The sequence below is a fragment of the Amblyomma mixtum genome, chromosome 7 (assembly GCF_055824585.1).
Source record: "Amblyomma mixtum isolate Tamu chromosome 7, ASM5582458v1, whole genome shotgun sequence".
NCBI classification, from domain to species: domain Eukaryota; kingdom Metazoa; phylum Arthropoda; class Arachnida; order Ixodida; family Ixodidae; genus Amblyomma; species Amblyomma mixtum.
Window position 1 is genome coordinate 65,252,465 of NC_143018.1, and position 16,817 is coordinate 65,269,281.

General features: G+C 43.1%; 1 pseudogene across 1 annotated transcript; it reads right to left on the reverse strand.

Annotated features, from left to right (window-relative positions):
- Positions 1-840: 840 nt before the first annotated feature.
- LOC149336335 (dermonecrotic toxin StSicTox-betaIB1i-like) lies at positions 841-16,748 on the reverse strand (annotated as a pseudogene). The gene is made up of 7 exons (XR_016284562.1): positions 16,677-16,748; positions 13,663-13,752; positions 12,837-13,074; positions 9,993-10,121; positions 5,672-5,797; positions 1,298-1,538; positions 841-1,035 (listed from the first exon to the last, which is right to left on the reverse strand). The product of XR_016284562.1 is annotated as a dermonecrotic toxin StSicTox-betaIB1i-like (transcript).
- Positions 16,749-16,817: the final 69 nt, after the last annotated feature.

The following is a 16,817-nucleotide window of genomic DNA, read 5'->3' on the forward strand; positions in this document are numbered from 1 at the left end:
GTGTGTGACCCTAGGCGAATGCGTTACCTTCAGGATACGAACAGATAATATTATCGTCTCTACGACAGGCATGTAGAGGAGAAACAACCATTCAGGAGTGCACCAAGCAATAACAGCGATTTGCAGAAAACGTTTTATGTGTGAAGACGTGTCACAGTCAATTTTCATTGTAGGATAATCAGTCAACGTTGCAACAGGTGTATGAGTCACAAACTCGAACCAAAAGTTTGTAAAGTTCTAAAATGACGTAGTACAGTTTTTTTTTCTTTCCATCTACCTTCCTTTCCCACCGTCCCCTGGCCGAGGAGAACTAATGGTTGTTTCAGCAGAAGAAATAAGCAGCTGTGCTAAGGGCTAAGAAATAGTTTGATTGAAACTCTTTATTTTAAATGGAATGTCTCAGTGCCCTCATTATCCAGTGAGGAAGTTGGGAGGGAGGTCACATATATAAAATTTCTATAACAAAAAAACGGAGGTCCCAGATAGGCAGAGTGTCAGCGGAATGCGGTTTCTGCTCGGATAATGTACAAAAGCTGCTCCTAGCATCCTGTTAATTTCTTTACGTGTTTTTCGCTTCTGATGAGCGGTGTTTTTATTGCTGAAGCTGTCTCTACCATGTTTGCATAACTGCGAGCAGTGCAGTACGCCGCGGCGCAGAGAGGACGCACTGCGAACTGTGCAGCGCAATCAATTGACGCTGCAAAGAATTTCCTTCACGCACCAAGTAATGCAGCACCTTGACTCAAGGTAGGCGGAATGAAAAGGTCTCCACTTCACATCGATAACCTTCAACTGACCAGGGACCACTTTTCATAATGTTTTCCTTCGTTTTCGTAGGCGTCACACGAGACTGCGAGATTTATTCCAAACTTGCAGGCATGGCCAGTGATATGAGGTTGATGTGTTTCTCAGGGCATCCTCTTCCAAGGGTCGTCGTCGCTTGTGGCTAGTCTGCAGCATTCGGTGAATTCTGGATCGGCCAGAACAGCCAGAACAACTGGGGGAAAGTTGGTAATTACTCCGTCGATCTGGTGCCTGCGAGAGGGAGGCGACAGATTAGACTATTCATGAAAGTTGAAAACTGAGGATTAAAGAAACTACATCTTCGCATCTGTTTCACCTTTAGGCTAACGCTTAAATTTTAGATTAATGTAGAAAAAAATTACGAGTTGCTTCATTTGACCCTTTTTTTTGAAAGGGTCAGTCAAGACAAATATGAGCTTCAAAATGTCCCTGAGTAGAGATGGAATTGCTTGCACCTTAAGGAAGTTTCCCGTTAGTGAGCATTTATCCCTACCTTAGTAACAGTCGTATCGGAGGTGTTTTGTCGACTGTGTGAACATAGACCTTGTCCACATAGTTTTCCGCGGAAGCGGGATGGGTCCTCAAGGTGGTGACGCTGTGAACGTATCTTGAATAGCTATCCTCCTTCCAGCTTCCACGCTGAAATGCGAACCCCTGCCAGAGATGACGTTTGATGCCGAGTTGCTGAAAGGTGCTTGCTATAATTGATAGCTTTCCGCTGATGAGGTCAAAACCTGCGAGGATAGGTTGTGCATTTTTTATTTGTCTCGAGTGGTTCATGCGCCTACAAACACCATCTACACAGGGCCTGTTAGAGTCTGGTAGCTGAGCATTAGCTTTCTTTGCATCAGTAACCTACTTGTAAGCGCTGACTCTAGTGTACAAATGCCGCATCCCTACACGGGCACATTCATTCATTTATCGCCATTACCACCACCATCAGCCTTACCACGTGCTATTCAAAGCGTCCAAACTGTGCATCATTGCAATACATGCTTTCTCACCTGCTGACAGCTGGCGGTTCTTCCTGACATCCCTATAGATATACTTCGTGACATAACTGAAAAGCCAGAGGTGGTATAGAGGCGAGCAGTACGCGAAAAAGTATTTTTCTTATATGAAGCCTGCAGTTTTTGTGTAGTAAACCAGAGGAAAGACCGATGCTGAACATACCACCAAAGTCCTAATTCGCGTTTGCGCCCGCGTTTACAGCATATGGGGCTCTTGGCAAATCACGGCGGATGGCCTATTGTTAGATAATGCGCGTGTTGCGAGGTGAGAAGTGCAGCACGCCTTGACAGCATGCGTGACAATGCGTCACGCTTAACCGTCACGCCTGCCCACTCATGAGCCCCATGCTTCATGGCTGGTTACTGCACCCGGCTACTACAACACCTTCAGGAAAAGGCATTCACAGCAGCTTAACTATGGAGCTAATGACTATGTTGTGGAAAGATCGCAACCGAGATCCCACATTCCTTCCTATAATTCCTAAACATGGCGTTTAACATAAGCGTTTCCCGTCACCTGAGCTGTGGCTGAAATTCGCTTTACAACACGGGTAAAAATCCAGTAATTTTTTAGCATCGGGAGTTCTAAGTGGGCCGCTCAAATGTTGCGCACCGTCGGGATGCCAGTGAAGTAAGGTTCTCTACAAAGAAAAACCCAATCCAACTTGGCTAAAATTTTGCGTGAGCCACCAGTTTTGTTGAGGTGAAGGATAGATACACGAATAATTCAGCCTTAAATGTGCCCACCTAAAATTTTCGGAAGTTGTGAACTTTCTGAAAGTCAGACCAGCGACTTGAAAATCAAGAATGCAGGTTTGCCGCTTTGAACGCAAGTAGGGGCACAATCCCTTTACTGTACTGTGAAACACACTCTAGATGATAGCTTTCGTTGTGACCGATTTAGAGCAATATCCTTCAGCGATTGGCACTGCTTTGCAGAGAGACTAACATCAATACAGACGTGCCAACCCTGAGTACGCGACTTGACAACTGCTGCTGTCAGACTAGACGGTCCCGACGCCGCCAATCTCGATCATTCATTGTAAAACAGGCCCCGCTGCTCCGTTTCGGGGAGTAACGTTCATCCGCTACCAACATAAAACCACCACGTTCAGCACAAGTGCATTTTTCACTAATGAAAATCTTGGCGCTAGTCGCACCGACAGCAGCTCAACGGAGTGCACTAGATCAAGAGGAGATTCTGTTGTAGAACGGCATCACTAGAAAACTTTCACTGCTCAAGACATCGGAATACTCTCAATGTGTTCTTCAATGAGAAACAAAACAGACCTTGCGCAGAAAGTATGCCCACTCTGCGACTTCTGTTCAAGATGTTCAAATTCCAATGCAGTTTATTTCCGTCAAAAATAACGAAGGGGCGCTCCAATAAAAAGTCAAACAAGTTCACTTGATAATGTTCAATCCCCCTACATACAGGCATACCGACATCCGTGGCATACAGTGACGATCGAATTCTATTCAACAACATGTACATTTGCATTTTGCATTCCAAAGCAATATTACAAAGTGTACAGAGAGATCGAAGTGAAATAACTCACATAATGCCATTTTTTTGGTTATACAATTCTAGATACACTATGCAATTCAGAAAAAAAAATTATAGTTTACCGAAAGAAGTTCTTTTTTTTTTTACAACACATGCACAAAGACCGGAGGTCAATCAGATCAGGCAAAAGATAATACTATTGCTTTCACGGTGTTGATAAATTCAATGGTCTGATGTTTAATCCTCAAGGAAAACCTTAAGATCGGATATGGTAGTAAGGTTAATATTATTTTGACTACAGTGAAGATTGTTCGGTAATATTGTAAGAGAATGAGGTAGCATTCGTTGGCCTAGCTTTAACCGTGAAAAACGAATCTTCCAATGTTGCCAAAAACGCAAATAACGTAAGCTTGTTGACTTGTTCAATTGTACTACATTAAGTTCTTTCCGGTTATAGCAGAGTCGCTGTCTGTATCTTTTTGTCAATGGGGTGTTTTACCTAAGACTAATTTTTAAAATGTTTTTCGCGTTACTAGAGTGCTTTTTTCGGCATAACACTCTCAGCGGTGTAGTAAATCAGAATACAACTATGAATTGCTATATAGCAGGATGGTTAAATAATATAAATATATAACTTTCTACCTATTGCAGTTATACTCCTTAATTATTGAGAGGCATGTAGCCCACCGTAAGTAATATCCACATCAGTTTTTAGAATTTCGAAAACGTGGTTACCCTTGACACTGTTGCCCAAGAAACTCTGAATGCATTGCGCCAAAATAGACGCGTTTTCAAGAACCTTGCAGGCAAAGCACCCACCCAAGCGTACGTAACACGTCGAAATAACCAAAACATGTCTGGCAACAGCACTGAGGATAACCGCGTTTTTGAAACTTAAATCTGATATGAATATCTTTTACGTTGGGCTACACGCTTCTCAATAATTAAGGAGCCTAACGGTAATAGTTAAAAAGTAAGCTATTCAATATGACTTGACCAGCGTGCTAGTTATCACCTCTTAGCTGTATTGTGAGGTGCTACACCCCTCACAACGCCATACTGAAAAAAGCGCTTTTCTAAATTAAAAAGCCTATTTTTAAAAATTGTGTAAAGTCTTAGGGGAAACATTTTGTAAACTATACGCACTTGTGCTTTTAAGCAGAGTTTGTAAAATATTCGTCCCTGTGAGCTTGTGTAAATCCAGTCGCTGGGTGAGTTGGTATATCACGCTTACGTTTACGCAGCGCGCAAGCGAATGTGGACAAGAGGGGAGACATCACAAAGCGCTATCTTCAGCGAAGGTTTATGGTGGCGCGCAGTGTATACATATACAGTAGAACGCGCATGCATGCCAACGCAAAGGAGATGCGGAGAGTCACGCTAAGACTGGCAGCGGCACCGACGCTTTGCATTAGGTGCTTAAGGTGAGATGTTAGAAGTGATAAAGCTGTTCCTGTCACTCGTTATATTTCAAGTCTCTTTAACACAATGTCTGATGATTAAGACAATCAAAGGCTTTTGAGTAATCTATGTACATACCACCTCCTATTTCCTTTTCCTCAAATGCTTTTAGTACTAATTGGCCCGCCGCGATGGCTCAGCGGATACGGCGCTCGGCTGCTGACCCGAAAGACGCTGGTTCGATCCCAGCCGCGGCGGCCGAATTTCGATAAAGGCGAAATTCTAGAGGCCCGTGTACTGTGCAATGTCAGTGCACGTTGAAGAACCCCAGGTGGTCGAAATTTCCGCAGCCCTCCACTACGGCGTCCCTCATAGCCTGAGTTACTTTGGCACGTTAAACCCCAATAAACCAAACCAAACCTTTTAGTATTCTTTCTGTGTTAGCAGTGCTAGCCTTGTTGATTTCCGTTTCCAAAAGCCGAATCGTGTCGGTGTTATTAAGCCGTTTTTTGCAACAAATTTGGTGACGTTAGTATAACTTATTTTTCTAATCCTTTTCAAAATATCAGTAGCAGCAAAACTAGACCATAGAAAAATTTTTGCGCTATAAGCTACATTTAAACAGTCTTTGTGCTTGCGAGAATTTATGACTGCCTTAGTGACGCTTTGGCTGAACTGTTCTGCTGCTAAGCTAAGGGTTGAGGGATGGAATCTTGGCTACGGCTAGCCGATTTCTATAGCGGAGTGATATTGTACGCTGCGTTTTGAGATTTCATTGTAATTTAAAAACAAAAACTTCAAGTGATAAGCAAACCCGGAGCCCTTCACTACAAAGTGTGGGACATTAAAACACATATACTCTGTGATTTTTCTAGGAGAAGTTCCGCGAAATTTGTCGAGAAATTTCCCCTCCCCTATACTTCTAGGGTCGTCAACAAGCAGCGCTCACCCAGATGGTCAAGAAAAACCGACGACAACTGATGCCGGGAAATGGTCTCGAAAGCACTTCGAAGCAGTTCCACGTCTTTAGGTAAATAACACGAGATCAACACGTTCATCATATCTTGAGGTTGAACTGAAAGAAAGAAAAAGAACCCATAGCCTTTTCTTAAACAAATTAAGAAACACAGATTGACATCTTTATCACATTAGGTGAGCGCAGAATAAAGAAGCAGAGTTAGTTGTAATTCTCAGCCATGAATACCTTAAAAGGCTGCATCCGTATGATTTTACATTCCTTGAGGTTTGAATTTATTTCAGAAAATTTTTTATTCTATTTATTTATTTTACTGCGAACCGTGCAGGCCTAATCAGGAGTGGGATACTGTACTGTAGGTCACCATTTCACGATTCTAAATGTAAGGTTCTGTACAAGCGATGAAGAAAAGAGAAAAGGCAGAAGCAGAAAGCAAGTTGCGACTAATTCCAAAGGTTATCGGTCTAACTCTCGTTGCTTTGGAGAAAGAGGATGTTCGGATTCCAACAACACAGGAGGGGGTAGATCGTTGTATTCGGCTGTAGTCCAAGGAAAGTAAGAATATTTAATGCTGTTTGTGCGGGGCAATAATGGAGGCAGCTTATGTGGCAATTCCTTGTTGTATTAAAGAGCTCCAACTGGGTTCAATGGTTAAGACGGAGCTGGAAATGATAGAGTTTAAGGTAGGGTGAGATTTTGACTAAGGATTGCGGCAAGCTGGTTGTAGAGGAATTGTAATAAAAACGATGGCTATTATTTATTTTTTATTTATTTATTGATACTGCGATCTTTTACAAGACCTTCGCAGGGTGGGCACACAATACATGAATTCTGGAAACAACAAAAACGACCTCAGGAACAAGCAAACAATACAAGAACAATTGATCGATAATTTAAGATCAAGAACACAATTTCAAAAAGTACAAACGAAACAAAGAAATGTAGCGGTACGACATTATAAAAAAGTTAAAGGTGGCTTTCAAACCTTTTTAGTGAAGTTTGGGTTACTACATCATTAGTTAGATTATTCCAGTCAGTAATCGTTCTGGGGAAAAAGGAGTACTTAAAGGTGTTAATTCGTGCGTTTAATGGTGTTACTGTAAAATCATGGCGTTGTCTTTTGTTGTACCCTGAGGAGAACGATATAATATTGGATGTGTCAATATTGTACTGACCTTTGATTAACTGAAATAAAAATTTTAGACGACAGATGCGATTTCTGTGAGAGACTGGAAACAAACCACTTTGATTAAGAAGTGCAGTGATAGATGTGCAGTTATATGAATTGTAAATAAACCGTGCTGCTTTCTTTCGGACTCTGTCTAATTTAGCAATGTTAGATTTAGTGAAAGGATCCCAGATTATGACGGCATATTCTAACATAAGAAGAATAATAGTGTTATACGAAAGTGAACGTACACTGGGGGGGCCGAGCTTCAGAGCACGTCGGAGGAAAAATAGTTTGCGTAGGGCATTAGCTGTAACGTTGTCAACGTGCTCTGTCCAGGAGAGGTTATTGCAGATCCGCAGACCTAGGTATTTGTAAGTATTCACTTGAGAGAGAACTTTGTTTTTAGCAGTGTAGTTAAACAAAAGAGGCTTCTTTTTGTGGGTTATACGCATGAACACTGTTTTATCATAATTAACGCACATTTGCCATTGGTCACACCATGTTATTATCTTAGTGAAATCGTTATTTAACCGTACTTGGTCCTCAGTAGTAGTAATCTTTTCGTATAACACACAATCGTCAGCATACAATCTAACAGAAACTGAGATGTTATCGACATTGTCATTAATAAAAATCAAGAAGAGGAGTGGCCCAAGAACAGATCCTTGGGGAACGCCGGAATCAACAGGAACTGGAGGGGAAGGGGAATTATTTACTGCTACAAACTGACGACGGTTTCTTAAGTAGGCTGTAATCCATGCGAGTAATTTGTCATTTTTTAGTACATTACCTAATTTGTGAAGAAGCTTGTTATGCGAAACTTTATCAAATGCTTTTTTAAAGTCCATAAATATAGCGTCAGTCTGCTTTCCTTCATTTATTGCCTGCGCAAAATCATGTATAGTTTGTACTAGCTGAGTGACAGTGGAAAATCCTCGTCTGAAGCCATGCTGTGCATTAGTTAGAAAATTGTTTTGTTCAAGAAAATCTGCTATATGTTTATGAATGATGTGTTCCAAAACCTTGCATGCTGTAGATGTTAACGATATCGGACGGTAATTCTGAATAGATGCTTTGTCTCCAGTTTTGTGAATTGGTTTGATTCTTGCCGTTCTCTAGTCATCCGGTAATGATCCTTTATTTAGTGATTTGTTAAATAAGATGCATAAGTACTTGGCACACCATTCTGCATAACGCTTCAGGAATGCGTTGGGAATGTCATCTGGGCCGGGAGATTTTTTTACATCAAGCTTCAATAATAAATTGAGAACACCTGCCTCGGAAATCACAATATCAGGAATTGAAGGCAAATTCACGGAATAGCAGGGAAGAGAGCTGTCATCCTGCGTAAACACCGATTTGAAGTAGTCATTGAAAGCCGTGGACACCAAAGCATCATCACGCTCACATATTCCATTTACTTTGAAAGTATCATGAGATCGTGAAACTGGAGTTATCTGCCTCCAGAATTTCTCAGGGCATGTTTTAATGAAGGTAGGTAGCTGAGTAGAAAAGTATTTTTCCTTGTCATGGGCAATCAGCTGTTTTAGTTTTTCTGTTTGTTCATCAATGATTGTTTGGGAATAGTTTCCTGCTTTTAACCTTTTTTTCATTCTTTTTAGCTTTCGTTGTGAGCGTAATGTCTCTCGTGTTATCCAAGGGTTACATTTTGGGGACTTTTTAGCAATTTTTGGAACGAAGCGTTCAATACACTGAAAGACAACACTTTTGAAAAATAGCCATAAGTCATTCACATTTCCATTAAAATTCATAAAGCGGTCATAATGAAAGTCGAGCATATCAAGAATATATTCATCATGTGCACGAGAAAAAATTAGGAAAGAAACTGACAGTATTTCGGCGATGAAAGTTTGCATTCATCAATGTCAATACAACAGCTTTGTGATCAGAAATACCGGTCGTTACATAGCATTCGACGTTTTCTTTGACAGTACCATTTACAAAAAATAGATCAAGAATTGAATATGAACCATTGTCGACTCTAGTAGGATCTTTAACTACCTGAAGCAGGTCAAAGGCAATAGAAATATCAAGCATAGTTTGCTCAATGATGTTATTAGAATACGAAAAGGCAGTCCAGTCTATGTTTGGTAAATTAAAATCGCCAGTCAAGATTAGCCTATCATTCTGTTTTATATGGCGCTCAATATATTTTTTTAGATTCGCTAGGAGTGCTACAGAGGAATTGGGTGGCCTGTACACGGCTCCTAAAACGTAACGAACATTGTTTTTGTAAAATTGTAACGAACATTGTTTTTGTAAATATACTAGTAATCTTCTAAGTAGATGCAGCTTGTATTAGCGCTAAAATTTGACTGAAAGTTCATCTATAGTCGAATAAAACATAAGAACGCAGAGACTTCTGCGCGCAAAGAACCCCCTTGCAGCCAATGACATCCGCTGATTCTCACGACCCTGCTAGCGTGACAATGCACAGAGCGGCGCCACAATGGAGAGAGGGTTCGATTCCCTACAGTAGAGGCAAGGACATAACTCCATCATCTACCACTCCCTGCGTGACAATGCAGGAAGCGGCGCCACAATGAAGGCGACAGCAGACGACCGGCTTATTCAAAGAACTTGTTCTGCATAACCTGAGGGCAGCTTTTTCGCGGGACATTTCCTAGACAGAGATTGGCTATCCCCTTTTCACTATCTTCGAGTGTGGCAAGGTGAAGGGTAAAAGGCCTCTCCTAGTTCGAGGAACATGCTTCCAGGAAACGTGGCCATCGTCAGAAAAGGTGAGAAGCGAGTCTAAGAACCGGATGTTGTCATTCAGTGCCACCTCATGAATGAAGTTCAGGTCAGTGGAAGTATAATGAAAGACAGATAAAATCTCATTGGCTGCTAAGCTGACGCTGTCAAGAGGAGTTAGTTTTAAAAGGATCAAAAAACGATCCACGTGTCAAAAACCTTAGCGAACCTAAAAAAACAGCAAACCGTCTTAGTTACAAGCCATGCATTTATAATCAACTATTGGGCTACAAGTGCGAAACCCATGAATTTTTTTTTTCATGTGTAACTGGACAGTCGCAGTCGCAATACTTATCTATTATCATTTTCATGCTTGTTAAGTGACCAAAAAATGGTATGCGTACTCACTACCATTCCAGAGGTGGTCTATCAGGTTGTTTGCGAGGCTAGCGCCAGCTGATTCCAGGTTTCCTTCAGCGCCGGCACTTTTGACGCGGATGTTGAAAAGGAGCATTTTGTCGTGGTACTTGGACGCATCTCGAAAAGGGTAGAAAAGAAACGCCAAACCATCAGCTGAGCTTATAGCTAATTGGTCCTCTATTCAAAGGAAAGTGAAAAAAAAACCATCAGCTGAGCCTATACCCGGTTGGTACGGTCTTCAAACGAATGTAGGACCCACATGAAAGTTGTACAGGCCCAAAATTTCAAATGTAAAAGAGCGATGTGATTTCTTTCATCGGCGTAAGGGGCGTATTTCAGCCCGAATTGATGACGTCAAGTTGCACTTGCCCCACTTTTTCTGACATCATTGAAACAAGTGGTCGCTCCCAGGACAAACCAGTGCTTGTCTGAGACGCCGACGCCACCAGGATGTGTAGCCAAGGTAGGCAGGTTGACCATGGCGTTAATGTGCATTCCAGTGCTGGCGCTGACCAAAACACACTGGCAGCACAAAATTGTTTGCAATTAATTATTCACACTGGGTACTGATGTTTTAATCTCATTTGCATAATAAGTAGGTTCCTCGGCCCCCTTCAGGACAAAAAACGGATCCCAAAACCTTTGTGTCTGTGCTCCTTTAAGAGAAAAAAAAACTCCAATAAGCATTGTCAATAATTGAGTAAGCCCACTCAGATTTCAAACTATTGATGGTATTTAGGTGCAAATTTCTTCCTTTCCCGTGAATTTCCGACGTCACCACGTTTGTCCTTGGGATAAGGTGAAACAGGTTGACGGGCTTTGAAAAGCGAGCGCAGAACGTTCCCCTCGTGCAAAAGCCCAAACAGTGCATTGAAAGCAAGAGTACTACTAAGGGTCTTGCGATCGACGATCATCGTTGTTCTTGGAGACGGGAAGCCTCGGAAGCGACTTTCAGAAGTTGGAGGTAAATGGATCGGGTACTTGCCAAAGTAACAATGTAGGCCTTTAGGGATACGATAGTTATGACCTGCGCGCTTACCACACCTTCTGGAGATATGTAAGGTGTCAGTAAACACGGCTTATAGGATTTAGCTTCGTTTCACGAATCATCCTGTTCATACAAGTAATAATAGATTATCGCCAATGTATAAATACGGCTGCCTTCAAAACAGAACTCTATTTTTTTCCAGCCAAAGTGGGGGCTCTGACTTCAGTCGAGAGAATGTCACGAAGTGCTTAAGAACTGGTATGCAAGGACAAGGGCCTTTCAATGTAACGTTCATTATATATAATAGTTCGCAGCAATTGGGGCTTTATATGTCTCTTTCGTTCAAGAACTCTATAAGCACTTTTTAAGTAATGACTGCTTATGGCGCTTTATTGGTTACTTCTTCAGCTACAACCAGAGCTGGAACATCGCTGTGAATATTTCCACGCATAGTCTCTTTTTGACTTCTATTACGAGCAAATAAGCAAACAATACGTACCCCACTCTTTTTTACCATGATAGCTGTAAGTCGCTCGTGTCGCAGAAAAGCCAAAAAATCGAGGAAAATATCCAGGCAACAGAGGTGGGCTCCCTAGGTAACGTGACCTTGGGGTGACATCAGAAACTGCCCATTGAATTCTGAGGAAACTGCCCCGCCGTCATAGGTGGCAGTTGCATTAATGGCTGGTCGCAAGAAGTTGCTCGGGAAGAGCAACCTGGGTCGCACAAGCCCCACCTGTGGCAAAACCTGCCATCGCAGGGCAGTGGCGCATCGCTTAACTGCTGCACCACTGCACCAGCAGTGGTATTATGACTCCCAGGGATCTACGAATGTGAAGTTCAGTTCAGTTCAGTTCAGTTCAGTGCATTTATTTCAGTCATGTACAATGGCTGAGGAGAAAGGAAAAAAAGCCGCGCACGCGGCTTGACAAAGCTCCCATCTCCCGTAGCGGCTTGGCACGGCGATGACAGACAGCAGTAAAACAATAACAAGAGAATGCATGAAATAACAAATATGTACAATATCTTCATAACAGATCACCAGAATAGTCTCGGTACTGTTACACACACGCAAATGATAGTTTAATCACAGCACATGGACACTTTGTTTATTTTACAGTTGGATATGATTCATTCTTTTGTAAGAACATATTTCTGACAGCGTTATATGAAACGGAAAGAATGGATTGATTAGTGAAAGCGTTACTATTAAGGAAAGATGGCAACACATACCTGAGAGTTTGAAAACCGTAATTTGTGCGTGGACAAGGTACATACCAATATTCGTGGTGTCTTGTGTTGTGAACAGCGGTATTTTCCCGTAGATTCGCAAGGTCAGCAAAAAATGTGGTGTCACTATGTACCTGAGATTTGTACTGCTGAATTACACGGTACTGATGAATAACCCTTGCATCCATAATGCGGTATTTTGCAAATAGAGCACTCGTATGTGCTAAGTATGTGGCACCCGCAATTGCTCTGACTGCATTTTTTTGTAATGTCAAAACCTGTGAAGTTGACAATTGCCAATTCCGCATGTAAGGACATTCACGCTATCATGTCATGACGCTATCATATCACACCCTTAATGCGGAGCTTGAGTATATACCCTCCATTTTTTTCTCATTGGGATTTGTCCATTACTGCGCACAGAGGTCAGGAGGCTTGTGAAAAGCCCTTCAAGCCTCCGCTCCAGAGTAAGGCTGCGCCACATTACGCTCCTGGGGAAACACTCTGAGTCACTTTTCTTTCGTCATTTCAGTCCAACTTTAATCCTAAGAATGACTATGTATCTGTGAAAGCTGGAATACCTCTGCCAGCTTTCCCACCGCAAGGCTACTCACAAGCGCTCGCTGTGTCCCTAACGTAGGTCAAGTAGTGCACGACTCCCTCTTGGGCCGAGCAGTTCAGTGGCGAGTTGCAGGGGGCACCGTGAAAGAACTTGGTCGCCGATCCGTTGGCGGCGAAGGACAAGTCGGCCTGGATGGCATTCGCCCCTTGGGCCAGGAATGCGTCCAGATAGGCAAGGCTGTTGGCCATCTGTCCGATCACGTACACTGGTTGACGGGCTACGTCGTGGACCTGGAAACGCCAATGCACCCGTACGTTCGCACGTAAGGTCGAAGGAGAGCCTTGTCTGCGGCGCAGCTGATTGGCACAGATAACGTAGGCATGTACAGCCGGCCAAATCTTTATCTGGCGTGCGTGACGGCCGCTTTTTCTGCGCTCCTGCGCTTTGCTACGAAGCAAACTCGCGGAAAGCTCAATATTACGCACGGGCTTAGTGAGCCTGTGCTTAGATTTGATGTTTTCGCAAGCTTGCTACGTCATAAGCTGCAGGAGCATGGAAAACGCGGCCATCGCGCACGCCAGCTAAAGATTTGGCTGGCTGTACTGTTCCTGAAGGTAAGGAAGCAAGAAATTGTTTCTTTCGAACCTAAAGACGTGTGCATCTTGCGCGAGCCTTCGATATCTCTTTTAAGCAGAATGTGCATGAATACTAGAAACTGGCATGGGTTTTCATGAAGTCTTCCTGTGTCAAGCAGTAACCATGGTGGAGTTGAGTCGAGGCTTGTGGGCAACATTTCTGTGACCAAGAATACACATTAAAAACTAATTCTGGAACTCGTTGAGGCCCGAGCTTCCCTCTAAAAAAAAGGCTTTTCATACCTGGCTGGAATGTTCTAGGCCTTGGTGACTCCTGGGTTCTTGATTGTCACTAAGATGTCCTTCAACTGGTGCCGGCGTTCTGTTTCCAATCTGTAGTTTGATCAGCAGAAAGGTTTGCTCTTGTTAGTTTCTCTTCCCGCCACGATCAAGAATCTAGGTACTTTGCCAAATTTTTAGCTTCTGATGTACGGCCTTAAAGTGGGACATCGAAATCGTCTCTGTTTTGTTTTATAGGGGAATTTTTACCTTTGGAAACCCACAGGCCGTAACCTGAGATGCTTCTTTGCAGTCATGATGGAAACGTTGCTTCAGGAAAATATTGTGTTAGAGGTGTTAAAAAAGCTTAGCAGCTTTACGCTGGAACCGGCAAACGTAATCGAACAAGCCCTTATTCTGTTTAAAAATGCGCAGTGCGAAACTGATGCGCGTGTCCGTGAAGAGCGACAAGCACCATTGCCTGAGACGTTTGTTCAAATATTCACAGACCGCTTATGTCATATTGTACACATCGGACAGATTGTGTAGATTGGCAGTCCATGTTTTTTAGATATTCTCAAAGCTCCTGTCACTGATGGGGCTGGCAGACCACCATGGGACACAAAGTTTCTGTACCTCACCAAACTTTGGGCACACGCTGTTCGTGTTGAGGACAGCGTTTCTTACCTCTAGCAAATAATTATATTGCGATGTTGTTAGAAATGAGTTTACGAGGGCAGTTATCTACAGGAGCTTACGCTGCGGTATGCATTTTGACATCATCACAAAGATTCTTTAATTTTATCCTCAGTAGATCAATAGGAAATAAGCTGCTGAAAATTTTAGTCGCCATTAGAAAGTCCGCCGAATTTTCAAAGCATAAAAACCAAAAAGTCCAACGCCTATAAGCTATACCTTTGCCAGTGACGCTGCGAATTCTAACCTCCTGTCAGAGGCGTCCAGTACGTTATAAGTGTGATAAGGTCACCATTCTGAACACCAATTAGAAGTTTCAAAGGGATCACGTTAATGATCATGCCACGATTCTTAGATCGAATCAGAAGCTTTGGTGAGGTCACGCGATGGGTTTACACCATCACCAGCATCTGTGATACTCTACCCGGGAATACGCCATTAACAGGTGCACTGTAAAGTTGGGAATTGCAAGAACCCATATTAAAGCAAACACCAGTAGTCTCTGATTAGCGATACAAACATGTATTAGGAAGCGCGATCTGAAGGTTGTGGCTGCCTGCCTTTGTTCAAAAGCACAAATATTTTATTGCACAATTGAGGTCCAAATATTCGTCAAATAACTGAGGCGCAATATCTCCCAATTACGTTGTGACAAACGCGCTTCGTAACATAGTACGGGAGTAAGTAAGTACTCATTAGCATGCGCCCAAGAGGCCCGTGTACTGTGCGATGGCAGTGCATGTTAAAGAACCCCAGGTGGTCGAAATTTCCGGAGCCCTTCACAGCGGCATCCCTCATAGCGTGAGTTGCTTTGGGAAGTTAAACACCAATTAAATCAAATTAGCATGCGCCCAAGTGAGCCTACATGGCTTGCTACCCTATCAGGCTCTGTGCGAAGCAGATATTACCTCCTCTGATTGCAAGTAACTTTTTAATATATAGATGGATAAGGTTTTGAGGTGTGTAGAGTGTGCGATTTTCGGCACAGCTCGTAACCTCGCTGTTCGTGTTTTTTTCTTGCCTCTCCATTCTTCAACAAAAAATGGCTGAGGCTTAGCTAAGGTTAAGCCTCGTCAGATGCGAAGCATATTGATGGCTAGGCTTGGTAAAGTTCCTCGCTTTGTTCTTCAGTTGTTGTAGAACGTTGTCGCCGAGCCGCATATTGAGCACGCCGCTTATCCAGACGTTCATCCCGCTCCTCATCGGTCTCTGGCACGCTGAAGCTTTCGCTTCTCGTTCAAATCAGCCCTGCTTCTAGGCGGCATCCCAACACGTGGCCGCCTCGTAAGTGCCCGGAGAGCGAGGCAAGCTCCGCTTTATACCGCTGCTGTAGCGTCACGTGGTCAGCTGCAGCTCCTCTGATGTGGAGCCTCCACCGCCGCGGCCGACCGCGCGAGCCGGCAGCCCATCTCTCCTCTGCTGGGACGTCATGTTGTCACGTGGTCAGCCGCCGCGCCTCTGATGTGGAGCCTCCACCGCCGCGGCCGATCGCGCGAGCCGGCAGCCCATCTCTCCTCTGCTGTGACGTCATGTTGTCACGTGGTGTCACGTGGTCACGCTAAAGGTCAATGGTAGCTCCACCGCCGCGCTCGACGGGCTGTAGTGTAGCTCTAGTAATATGCTTCGCATAAAAATTTATTGACAGTGAGGACCTCTGCCTCTCGCCGTATCCTTACCATCATGCTTTCCTAAACACTGTTACGCTTCAGTAATGTCGGGAAACTACAAATTTAGATTTTCAGCCTGAAATAACAATATTTTGGATATCTTAAGCATTTGTTTACCTGAGATAGACTAAGGATACCTTCTTGGCAGCTACGGTTGAAGCCTCTAATCATACATCTATCGGGGATTTACTGATCTTAAATAGCTTCTAGGCACGTGTATTATTGCAACTGCTGCCATTTCATTCATGCCTCTGTTACCATTTGCGACGTCAGCATGATCGTAGTGGTGATATTGGCGCAACGGCAATGCCCGGCATAGGGAATAAACACAAAAAGCGTGTTCTTTGAATGACTCCGTAGTTCATTCACACCGAAACTCGGTCCAGCCACTGTTTTATTGTGCGGCCGAAGGTGTTAAGCTGCGGTAAAAGTGGTTTTCTAAATATTTTTCTTCCTAAACCTTAGGCAGTGAAATATTTCGTCTGACTTCCTTGCAATCTTTCATTTCATATGCTAGTATAAATCAGGAAGATAACGCTCTAACGTAACGGCAATATTTTAAATAAAATATTTTATCTTTCATCAAAAATAAAGGAGCTGCAAATAAATTTTTATATCTATTTAATTTTAATGTTTCTAATATAGTAGATCATTGCAAGAAAACGATATACTCACCGAGTGAGCCAGTAGCACAAATATTGTCATCCTCTGCAGCATGCTTCTACTGCTTCCAAATACTATAGACATCTCTGAATTGCAGGCTCAAAGGAATCTGCTTAGTCGGGTTTCCACCTACGATGTAAAACAATGCTTAAG